This window comes from Cydia amplana, chromosome 1 (genome assembly GCF_948474715.1).
Source record: "Cydia amplana chromosome 1, ilCydAmpl1.1, whole genome shotgun sequence".
Lineage (NCBI taxonomy): Eukaryota > Metazoa > Arthropoda > Insecta > Lepidoptera > Tortricidae > Cydia > Cydia amplana.
This window is the reverse complement of record NC_086069.1, coordinates 16394576-16407562: the sequence shown is the minus strand read 5'-3', so window position 1 is coordinate 16407562 and position 12987 is coordinate 16394576. Positions and strand designations below refer to the sequence as shown.

General features: G+C 34.8%; 1 protein-coding gene across 11 annotated transcripts in view; it reads left to right on the top strand.

Moving 5' to 3' along the window:
• Positions 1 to 12987, top strand: part of LOC134649232 (CUGBP Elav-like family member 1) — a 358172-nt gene that overhangs the window by 61426 nt on the left and 283759 nt on the right. The window contains exon 1 of one of the 11 annotated variants that reach the window (XM_063504028.1): positions 8817 to 8993. The exons of 7 other annotated variants lie outside the window; for them this stretch is intronic. The gene's annotated coding sequence lies outside the window, so the exon portion shown is untranslated. Of the gene's footprint in view, positions 1 to 8816; positions 9082 to 12987 lie in introns of those variants that run through there. 3 more of the 11 variants (XM_063504027.1, XM_063503993.1, XM_063503984.1) reach the window with 3 other exon arrangements.

Genomic DNA, 12987 nt, shown 5'->3' with positions numbered 1-12987 from the left:
AGTAACTATGCCTCCATCAAGTGAAAATTTTAACGGTGCTACGCCGTAGCTTATTTTCGACCTGGTTGCCATTTATTTTCGAACTTTAAGATACTTCAAATCTAGATACGATATGGATTAGATATGTCAGTGTCAAAAGTGACGTTTTTGTTTAATTTTTGACGTATCTTGAAGTTCGAATCGGGCCGTTAGACCGTCATTTTCCACATTTCCGATCAACATTATCTTATACATATATATCAAACAGACACTACCAATATGTACACACTCGCAGCTAGAGACAGCGACGCGTCCACAGCACTCGTTTGTAATCGATCGGCAGTCATCAATCACCCATGTCGTCGCATACTGTTGCCTGTGACATAGTAAACAGAGCATCAACAGGGTGATTACCCTTCAAAACCATACCTCTGTAGCACATTTTACGAGTGCGGTTGAAACGAGTAAAATATACCTTATATGCTTAGAAAATTGAAAATAGTAAATATATGGTTGTGTACTTTGTATAGGACGATGAATATAGTCTAATACATGTTGATTATTTAGTAAAAAGTAACCGTAATGACTTTAAAGAATTACTCTTTCAGCAACAACACACTTGCATAACTATAAAAAATTGCATAAACTGAAGCGAAAAAACCATTGCAGGTGAATTTAACATGCTCCCTGATATAAAATTCTACTGCGGCACTCTACAGGCGACGGCTTTTGTGCGTTTTATTAGCGAATGTCCAACGCGATGAACGCATTATTCGTTCGTGTGAGAGGTCATTAAAGCCGCCGAAACTGCCCAACTGTACTACGTTAACTAGACATAAATCAATCGATTAAAAGCCTTATTTGTATTTACTGTGAATTCTAGTTTCATTTGACGTGATTTAAAACGGAAAAGGACCAAATAAATGCATTTTTCACGAGGGACAAACCCAATTGTCACAATTATTAATGGGCGAAGGTAAGTTTGAAGTAGTTGGCGGTTACATTTATTTTGGGCTTAGTAAGTCATAATTGTCATTTTACAGTTTTACTAAGGGCTATTTTGTCTTTACATAAAAATTTATTAGGTCTCAAAACTGGAATATTAAAACCATTATTTAAGTAAGCTCCTGTCGTACTTGTTGTTGTACTATCTGTATTGTTTTTTTCTTCTTCTGCTATTGTAAACAATTGTGAAAATCAATTACGAACGTTATTTGGGAAATATATTGAACCATTCTAAAAAAAACATGTAAATTGATAAACATATTTTTTCACAAACGCCAGTTTGCCGAAATGAGGGTCGCCCGGTGAAAACATTTTCCACGATGACATTGTCAATTTATTTTTTCACTCAACACGTTGAATAAATTGCTCTTTTTGACAAGTCACGGCGTATGATGACACGTTCAAGGCCCGATTTTACCTGTGACAGGTTATTATCAAAATCATCTCGTAAATTTATGGTGTAAAGAACATGTCGTTTAATAAAAAAACAGACAAGTGCGAGTCGGACTTTGTGTTTGGATGTGAAGGATGGTTATGTAAGGTAGTACCTTAATATACCTAGAAAGCCTAACTGTATCACCTGATAATTAAAAAAAGCGGCCAAGTGCGAGTCGGACTCGCCCATGAAGGGTTCCGTATTTAGGCGATTTATGACGTATAAAAAAAAACTACTTACTAGATCTCGTTCAAACCAATTTTCGGTGGAAGTTTACATGGTAATGTACATCATATATTTTTTTTAGTTTTATCATTCTCTTATTTTAGAAGTTACAGGGGGGGGGGGACACACATTTTACCACTTTGGAAGTGTCTCTCGCGCAAACTATTCAGTTTAGAAAAAAATGATATTAGAAACCTCAATATCATTTTTAATGACCTATCCATAGATACCCCACACGTATGGGTTTGATGAAAAAAAAATTGTTGAGTTTCAGTTCGAAGTATGGGGAACCCCAAAAATTTATTGTTTTTTTTCTATTTTTGTGTAAAAATCTTAATACGGTTCACAGAATACATCTACTTACCAAGTTTCAACAGTATAGTTCTTATAGTTTCGGAGAAAAGTGGCTGTGACATACGGACGGACAGACAGACGGACAGACGGACAGACAGACAGACATGACGAATCTATAAGGGTTCCATTTTTTGCCATTTGGCTACGGAACCCTAAAAACAACGGGTTGCACTCAGGGAGTGCCGGCAGAAGTGATAACTCAATGACTAGTGCAAAATGCACTATGTATAATTGAGGTTAACGCCATCTTGCGTTATTTCGTCGCATTACTTGAAACCCCTAAGCACATCACTGTTAGTATTCGAGTTATATTAATACCAGTTAGAGCGAAACTCACTAGATGGCATTTAAATCAATAAAGAAAAACTCAATGACATTACATGTAACAGTTTTTCGATCAGGTCACGTGTCCGTCTTACGGTCACGTGATCTGTCGCGAGTTTAACATTTTTTTCCCCACCTCAAAAAGTCCACAGCGCCGCTAAAGAAGTTTTCACTTCAAAAATAAACTTATACCTGAATATAATTATAACCCTCTTTTTTGAAGTCGGATAAAAATAAAGGAGGTTTCAAAAATTATTCTTTATATCCCTTCGCTTGCTCACTAATAGGGGACGTACTTCAAAGCGTCTGGTTGCCTAGCGACAGTACCACCATGGCGATGGCGATGGCGTGTCGGGCTTATTACGTGGCTGTTTATTTAAATCTCTACCTCAACTTAATTTATATGATTAGTTTGTTTAACCAGTATCTCATACTAGCTGCTTAATATCAACATAATTAAGAAATCAGTTTATAAAATAAGAAAAATTTGTCGTGCCTAAAATTTCACCGTTTTTTTCTATGTTGTTGGCGCCATATTTATATTTAACGTTAACCATAAGTGATTATTTCGTGATCAATACGAGTAATAGTTATAAAGTAGATGGTTACTTTTTGATTGTGTCCTGCCTATAAAAACTGTATGTACCTACGTATACCGTATGTAGTCGTATTTAGAGTTGTGGAGAAACATTACATAAACCTAAATAACTTTTATATTATTCACATTCAACTACTTATCTAACACAATCCCGCCGGTAACATGAGTAAATTATGGTGTAGCGTGGGGACGGGGAGGTCTATTAAAACGATCGCGTCTGGCGATGGTTAGAAAAAATTGAATATGGAACGAAAATCGACAAGAATTTTGATGAAAAATGCCACGTTGGTATAGAGTTATTTTATACTTTTTCTTGTTGGCGAGTTTTGCTTCAGTGGCAAATCAAAAAGAATGTTACTGTCGCATCTGTCTGAAATAAAATGAACTGATATGATGATTTTTTTACTTGAGACTAACGAAATATAATACCTATAGATCGTATATTCCTTTATATATGGTCCTTACTTAGTTCTATACTTATATCATCACTACATAGTATAAAACAAAGTCGCTTCCCGCTGTATGTCTGTCTGTATGTATGCTTAGATCTTTAAAACTACGCAACGGATTTTGATGCGGTTTTATTAAATAGATAAAGTGATTCAAGAGGAAGGTTTATGTATAATTTGTTAACCCATGCGAAGCCGGGGCGGGTCGCTAGTAATAACTAAAATAAAATAAAAATGTCCCAGTTGTAAGGTAGCGTTATTCCTATTTAACACTTTTGTCTGAATACTCAGAATTACAGGTGAATATTATGTTTAAATTAAAAAGCCGTGTGAATTCAATGCTTCTTAGGGTGGTCCTATACTGAATGTTATAAAATTTAATCTTATGTAACTACCAGTGTGGGACCACCATTAGGCAAAACCGCATCAATGTGATAAACTACCTTAAAATAACAAACAGTTGTGACATACAAAGCGACGACCGTTTGGTACGATACATGCAAGGAGTTGTTTTCGTTAGATCTTGCGCAAACAAATTAAATGTTGCAGCCATGGAGCATGGATATTTTATTAATATTTTATATGTACAATCGTCACATAATAAATAGTTATCGAATAATTAAACGGGGCTCCCTACTTGTTTTGTAGTTCCGGATGTGGAGTCAAACTTGGCAATGTTATATAAAAATACATTTGATTATTTTGTATACAAGTACAGTAACGACAATCAAAAATCCAACTCAGAATAATATAAGTTATGACCCCACCCTAACAAAATTCGGCAAGGATGAACGCATTTATTCCCACATCAAACCAAGTAGACTAATAATAGCAGTCCCAATTTAAAGCATGTTCTCACCCATCCCCAATAGTTTCTACGTAATCAATTTAATGTGCCCTCTCGGCGTATATTTTAAACAAATAGAGGGCTTTTGTTAAATTCCCAATAAGCAAATGCAATATTTCCTACTTGAAATCGAATCTTGACCACGCTGGTATGTTAGGAAGTCAAATAGGTATTTAATTACTAAACTTTGTTGAAATGTTTACGAGTGCAATGACCCTTATTTGGTTACCCCTTTGTTAGAAGTAGTTTTATGTACTTAATAAAATTCACGTTGGTAATTATTAATTTTAATTTTAACTGTGTAATTTTATTTTAATTATAATTTTAATTGTATTTTAACATTTATTTGTATCAATGTGATGTATGATTATTATTGTTTTTGTAATTTTATTTTTTATCATGTACCTATGGATCATAGTTATCTAAAATAAATGTATTTTGATTTTGATTTGATTTGATTTTGAATGCATACCTATTCAAAAGTATATAATTTAAATAGATACCATGTGTATATAAGGTAGTCTTTTTTCGGAAAACTAACAACTTTGGCTTATTTTGACTCAGAATCACGAAGACAAAGGAAAAATTGTTCCCTAGTTTTCATACAAAGTTTAAGTGTCAGATTTGTGACGATCTATCTATATAGGTACCTAAGCGTCGCTAGGCAAATCGTCGAGGTTTGAATGATATGGCTCGTGGTCGCTAGTCAGATCATGAAATGGAAGCGTTTTATGATATGCCTCGGAAAATAATGATCTGGCATATTTTACGATCGGCCGCCGACATCCGTACACAAAACGTGTGTGAATATGCGGTACAAAACTGTCAATTGTTTCAGAAACTGTTTTTCTTTTGTAAATCGATAGCTCTTGTGATTCTGGGTAGAAATTACCTTTAAAGTTGAGTTTTTCGAAAAAAAAAGTATACACTAATTATTTTCTGAAGATGCCCTTAAAACTCAGGATGCCTATAATTGCCAGTATATGTGTTTACTCTTTCTGTTCACAATTATATCGTTGCGTTTAATAATCGCAAACGTGCACAGACCCTTGCCAAGCACTCGTTACAAAATAATGGCAGCAACGCACCGTGCACCGATCTTCGCTATACATTATTCATTGCCCCGTCGGCGCGCGCCGACCGCTGAGACCCGCAACACCTGTCGCTCCCGCGAGCAGTGTACAGCGTGCGCTGGAGATTCTCATTTGGCTGAGTGCATGCAATATTGACTTGATGCATTAGTTGTTTTGCTTTGTGATGCTTACTTTAAAGTTGATGGCTCGAACTGTTAGATATACCTACAGTATTTAGACTAGTAAGCGACGGATCAACGCTTAAATCAGCATTAGTTACTAATGTGCTGACGGAAAGTTTCCAAGACTGGAATTTTGATACACGAGTAGAATAAAATTGTGTATTTTCGAAATAAAAACTTCCTTTATTTCTTGCAAGTTTGCACATCTCTAGTCAACGGGTTCACCAGAATCAAATTAGCATTCGCGGCTGCCACGCTGGTCCGCATTTGGACTCGGGTGCGAGGGGCCGCGGTTAGTTCTTGCTTAATGTATTTAAAAATATGTTCAGAGATTAGATTTGTGTAAAAATAATTTCATGGGCTCGCATGTGGATAATTTAGCTGAGCTTAGTAGGATACCCACAACAACTGTTACGACAAGACACTATGGGTATAATTATATCAGTCGTCCTTGATGATTTGATTTTTATCTCATCCAGTCTGACGTCAAGATCCTTCAGTCTACGGGGTTCAAATTCAGTATTTTCCGGTCGATGTTGCAGTTTTTAAGTGGTGTTCGTTTCATCATCATCAAGCGCTTGTTTGCACTGAAGTTGTGAGTATATTACCTGTCAAGTTGCCCATTTGCTCCAAATAAGAAATTAATCAAATGAACTAAACGAAATAGCATCATTTTGAATAATTGAAGGTAGCAAACCTTCATCAATCATAAAAGAAAACATTGACGTCGCAGAGACTCATAAACCTAATGACACCATTTTAGATCGTAGATGCGCCAGTGCGGACGGCTATTGTAATGTATTGAATACTATTCCGATATAGAACGTTTGATATTTCGACAATGCTTAATGGTTCTTTTATAAAAACTACAAATGTACTTATCGTTCAATATATCGGCAGTTTTCCGTGAACAGCAGTTTGTACATTTTAAATCAGACTTTTAACATAGGCATTCTCAAAAGCCAGATTTAAAATGAATATTCTCAAATCAGTCTTAAATATTATTGGTAGCTCCAGATCACAAACATCGTACTCGTAACTGATCGAAACTAAATATTACGTAAGTAACCCATTAAAATATTATTGATTAAACATTTTCAAGTGGTCACTCACGTAATAATTAGTTTTGTAGGAAAAGGAAATTTATAGTGAAGAGACTTTTTCCCAAGAGCCAGCCTCCTAAACTCCTAAAACAAATATGTTTTATCTTTGTCAGAAGGAATTTCTTCCATACGTAAAGCCAGATTTGTATTTTGAAACTCAACGAATACCTGATGCTTTCTGCGTGTGGTATAATAATTGAAAATAGTTTGTTATTAATAGGTAGCAAAAAATAAACAAAAATATCTGACCACTAGTTCCTAATAGCTATATTGATAGTGCCTTTACACTATCAGTTCTGTCAAAAAATATGATTGATGGTTATCGTCGTCACGAATATTGCGATCATTGACAATAGAAGTGACATGCCCACTGTGTATTCTATTTGTATGTGTATCTCTGTGTATATATTTTAGAATACAGATAATATCTGAGAAATACTTTCTTATACTGTGAACATGTTTTCCTTTGCATACTCATTTTTAAAATTTTAAAATCATCCACAGTATAACTTTTCATATTATTAAAAGTCAAAACTATTCGACAAAGAGCGGTAGAAATCCATTTTTACTGAATGAAATGTATATCTCCTAAGAAATTACATTCCTGATTAAATTTAGTATCTTTCTAACTAATTTAATCAAATCACCGTAATCACTTTATCACAGTATCGTAATAACGTTACCGGCGCTCCCGAAAACGGCAAAATAACGTTATCGTTAATCAATTAATGTTGCGGGTAGCGGGATTTAATAAATAGCATGCGCATGGCATCAGAACCGAAACTTGATATAGTTAACTATATTTTTTTTACTAAATAGGGGCGTTATTTTGTGATCTATCAAAAGTAAATTATGAAAGTATAATATTTATATAGTTTATACCAAAAGAAATACGAGTTTAATACTACTTTGTTATAAAAACATGAGATTAATTTGTAATTTCAAACTTAAATTTGTAGTTTTATTATCTGTATATCATGTGACCGCAAACGCAATCACCATTTTTGACTCATGAGAGTCATGAGTAACGTCACTGTAGGAAAAACAAGTGTTCTATTTGCACTTCACATTTGACGTTTCTTTGTTACTGCATTGTTATTATGACGTCACAAGGTCACAAGAATGGCCAGTACAATATAACGTATACCAATCATGTTTTCACTTACTTGGGGTCGGACAAAAAGTGCGGATGACGTCAAACCACTTATAGGATGATTTCAAATAGTATTTTTGATTTTCATAAACAATTATCACTTATCATTTATCAACCTCTTTATTAAACGATATCGCCACTTGAAATGAGTAAGTACGTTTTTGACTGACACATTGTCAATCAGATGAACAATAAATTGACTTCGTTATTGTTTAGCTATTGTATCTTCACGATTATATGTAGCTATAAAAGTATAATAACATCAAATTATCTTTTTTATTTTTACTAATCTTACCTACTGTTCCCACTTTTGACTATTAAACCTATTTATCTGAGGATCCCACAGACTTGTTTTAAGTGTTCTAACTAATTTCAAATAATTATACCTTATGGTAACAAGTTTCGTGAAATTTATTTTATTCACTACATCACCCTACCACCTGTATTATTAATTCCATGGATTTATTTATGATTATTTTGTTACTTTATTAATACTACTTTGTTACTACATGTCACACGGAAGTTTAAATACAAACTCAAACATCATCCTGTGTGCAAGATTACGTCATTTTTACGTCATCCGCACTTTTTGTCCGACCCCTGTATACCTATAAACGAGCATTTCTTGTAGGTATATATATATTTCGGGGATTTCGGAAACGGCTGTAACGATTTCCATTAAATTTGATATATGGGGGTTTTTGCGGGTGAAAAATCGATCTAGCTAATCCTTATGTCTGGGAAACGCGTATTTTTGAGTTTTTATGTTTTCCGAGCAAAGCTCGGTCTCCCAGATATTAACATGTAACAGAGACAAACTTTTTAACTAATTACAGTTTCCTACAGGCTACAACTTATACAGTGACATGTTCTGGCATTGTACAACACTTATTTTTATATATTTACATCGTCGCAGTGCTTAGCCTCAAATCTATCATCCGATTTTTTAATAAAGAAGAAACGACATGTACAACAACGATACAACAACATCATCATCATCATCGATGTTTACAACGATATAATTAATGAAACAATATCTTGCCTTCGATTGATAACCTTAAGGTCGTAGTGGGGATGCGAAACAAAGAAAGGGCCCGCAGGGCGGGCGGGGGTACTCTAGGCGGGCGGTCGGCAGTAACCGTCCGGCTGCCGGCGAGAGTGATCCCGCCGCCCGCCCTTTGCGTAGCCATTACGAGACAGTGACAGTGTTATTGTGTTTATTATACTATAAAACAAAAACCATCAATTAAAAACAAATTGAAGAAGTAAGTTAAATTAAGTGAGCGTTGCGATATTCTAGAGTAACGTGTACAGCGTCGTTTTAGATCGAAGCAGTCTTTCTGGTTTAGAATGGTGAGTTTTAGCTAATACAACTACGTTTACATCATTTTGCATGTTACATTAAGTGATTTTTATGTTAGATATAAATCAGAACCGGTTTTGAGGTACATTCAGAGTTAATCGCGACATTAAAATTATTTATCGTGCACTACCCTACAAAATATTGCAAAATTAACTTAGAAATAAATGTACTTGCCCATTTATTTCAATGTTACTACAGGGCTTTCACAAACAATGTTTTCAAAAACAGCAGTCACTATTGTAAATATACCTTTCATATATTATAAGCGATGTTAATGGTACGGAATCGCACACAATAAATATAGAGTGATCCAAAAATATGAAACCAATAAGTACGTTGACCTCCGACAGCGTAGACCACCTGCCGTATTCGAACTTCGAGATATTCACAAGAGACGACACGTACTAGATCCATTCTAGATACGTTATAGTTTAGATTTCAACTAGTTCTCTTTTGCAGCGCAATTCGGGCAACCAATGTCACTTTTACGACGTGTTAGATATCTATTAGATGTGAATTAGATTTCTAAGTAATATCTTGTGAAAATCGTTCAAGAGTATCCCCAGAATCGCGGAAATATCAAATTTGATAGCTTAGATCTTAAACATATCGTTATCGTATCTTGGCGATGTCTAATAGATATCTATTACAAAATCCGAATCGGGCCCCACCTGTAAAACATAGTTAAAACGTGATCAACAAAACTACTGGCGGCCGGGAAGCTGTATAGAGAGTCAGATCTCTGGAGAGGCATTAGAACTTTTTGAACCTGTTATTGATATGTTATTGCTATACTACTCGCGTTGATTGATGGTTCCCATGACAGTTAATTTTTATATGGAATACTCGTAGCTGTCACGTAAAATGTCTGTAGAAATTTTTTGTAAGTTTAGCACATCAATTGGTTTACGAACATTCCGCTATTAAAAATAATATAGTATGCGAATTGAATAATAAATCGCTTATGTAATAATTAATCAAACAGCTTAAAACTCAATCAATTAAAAGCTTTTGTAAAGTAAATAATGATGCCTGACGTGACTTTGTAATTTTCGCTAATTGAATACCAATAACAATATCCTAGGCCGGCAAAGTTTTAATTTAACAATTTAGATGCGGAATTTCATTATTTTCATTAGTATTAAGCAGAAGACTCATCTATATTTGTGTTATTTTTCATGTCTTAAGTATGATTTTTTTTTCCGAGTAAATTTTTTCATAAAATATGCTATCTGATTTTCTAATCCAAAGGACGAGGCCTCTACTTATATATATAAGTCTTAAATTTATTTGTTGTTCACATGATACCAATATGACGCGACTTGTATTATATGTTATATATTGTAATATTCTATGAGTAAGTAGGTACCTGGTCTAAGTAACTTTTTTCAATCTCTTTTTTAGGGTTCCGTACCCAAAGGGTAAAAACGGGACCCTATTACTAAGACTCCGCTGTCCGTCCGTCCGTCCGTCCGTCCGTCCGTCTGTCACCAGGCTGTATCTCACGAACCGTGATAGCTAGACAGTTGAAATTTTCACAGATGATGTATTTCTGTTGCCGCTATAACAACAAATACGAAAAACAGAATAAAATAAAGATTTAAGTGGGGCTCCCATACAACAAACGTGCTTTTTGACCGAAGTTAAGCAACGTCGGGCGGGGTCAGTACTTGGATGGGTGACCGTTTTTTTGATTGTTTTTTTTTTGCTTGTTTTGCTCTATTTTTTGTTGATGGTGCGGAACCCTCCGTGCGCGAGTCCGACTCGCACTTGGCCGGTTTTTTATATTATATGGAAATAAAAACAAAATTGAAATTGAAACGTATATGAAAATTAAGTTTCCCTATGTTATATAATAGGTTACATGACTAATTTTCATTTATGGTATCAATCGATCGGGTTTGTATTTAGGATCAAATGTCTATATGGGACCCATTGCATTAAAGTAACACAAAAGTCAGAAATTGTAGTCAAAGTCGCACTTCACTCGCGAAACGCCCTAAACAAAACGAGAAGGGAACGTGACGTCAAGGTCTCTGGGAGCCCATCTTGTAGTATGGACAAAACAAGAAAATTACGTTTTTGTCGGTGAAATATTGCGTTTATGTATATAGTTGCTATACAATATTTTTTTGGATGAAATTTAAGGAATCGAATGGTACCCTTACTTTTATCGTTTTTGAAGTAAAAAAATAACTTAAGTTTTGAAACTTTTAGGTCTTGTATTTTTGTAATTTTTCAATATTTTATTTTAATGTCCACATTACTGTGATAAATTGCTCGTTTGCTATCTATTTTAATAGATTTTGTTATCAAATTCAACATGTGTCATCATCCCTATTTATGAATAGTCATACTACAAAAGAGTTCCAATCTAAACAGCATACGGAAAATCAAGATTGCCATTTCTATTCCCAGATGAGTATCACCTGAAACGCCTGTTCCCTCGCTACACTGCCTGCATTGTTCTCGCCTCGTTCCGACCCGTCCTTATAACAATCTCGAAGTGATACTGAAGCGTATTGTTAGCTTCAGATACGTCGTGGTACCTTTTTGTGCCATAATCGCTTTAATATATATAGAAGCGAGTATTTTGTTGAAATACCGTTTGGATTAATTACGTTAAATCTCCAAACTGATAGTTTAATCAAATTATTCAACTCTGCCGTGTAGGTACCAAGAGGGCTTTTATTTCAGAATTGCCAAATCCAGATTGTTAGCTTAAGGATTTCTGAAAAACAAACTATCCTCACTTTTTTATAGGAATTTGTTATTTGTATCGAAGAATAAGATAAGTAACAGTATTTTTTACAGAATGGCCACACTCCACCCTGCCTCAAATTGAATTACTTCACCGAGACTCGAGAGGAAGCAGATTGTGTACAGATTGACAAAATCGGTGTATAATACGCTATAGACATACATAATGCTAGGTTACTTGCACACTGGTTGCAGCGCCGGTATGAAGATCATCTTAACCTCACAATTTAACTATTAAACATACATGCAAGTAGCATCGGGCTAAATCGACCCGATGCCACAGCGAACATGATAACTTTTTATTTCAATAAATATTTGTTTGCCAACAGCGACACCGAGACTACGTACGTACGTAGCACATGCTACGTACATTTCACGCAAGCTCCGTAGTTCCGTTTGCTACGAACAAATGTATGATACCGTTTGTGCGTAGCAGTATACTGCAAGGGAACACCTTGGACAATATTGTAAACGGGAGCCTGATTCTGATTTTATTTTCTTCTTATGAAACTGTCACAAATTTGATCTGTCAATATTGACGGCTGACGGATCATATTCATAATAGTTTATGAACAAGAAATTAAAATGGGGTCAAGTTCCAAAAATCCAGGTCCAGAATAAAATAAATACAGATTAAATTTTACCGTAAACTTAGTGATGATCAGAGATCGGACAGATTGGCGTCATTGCTCGCAATAATGTGGGCATGACTCCAAATTTGATTAAATAATTAATCATTTAATTAATTTTTCACCTCAGCAGCTCGAACAAGGGTACTTTGCTACTTAAAAACAGTGAGCAAAATCGCATTTTGCTCACTGAGTGAGACAAAATGACATTCAAGTGACCTTCATATTCAAATGTCATTTCAACATGCGGGGTCTAATACAAGTTCGAAATACTTAGATTCTATTATCTCTGTCCCTTTCACGTCTTTAGCAAAAAGAAAGAGACAAAAAAAAGTTCAAACTACATTCAACGGTACACTGACGGTTTATAATAGACCCCCGAAAAACGTCAGAACGCATCGTTCCAAAATACATACGAGTATGGATTCTTAATAATTAATTAATGAAAATAAAATTTAAGATTTCATAAAAACTGATAAAAACACTATATTTTACGTTATTTATTGT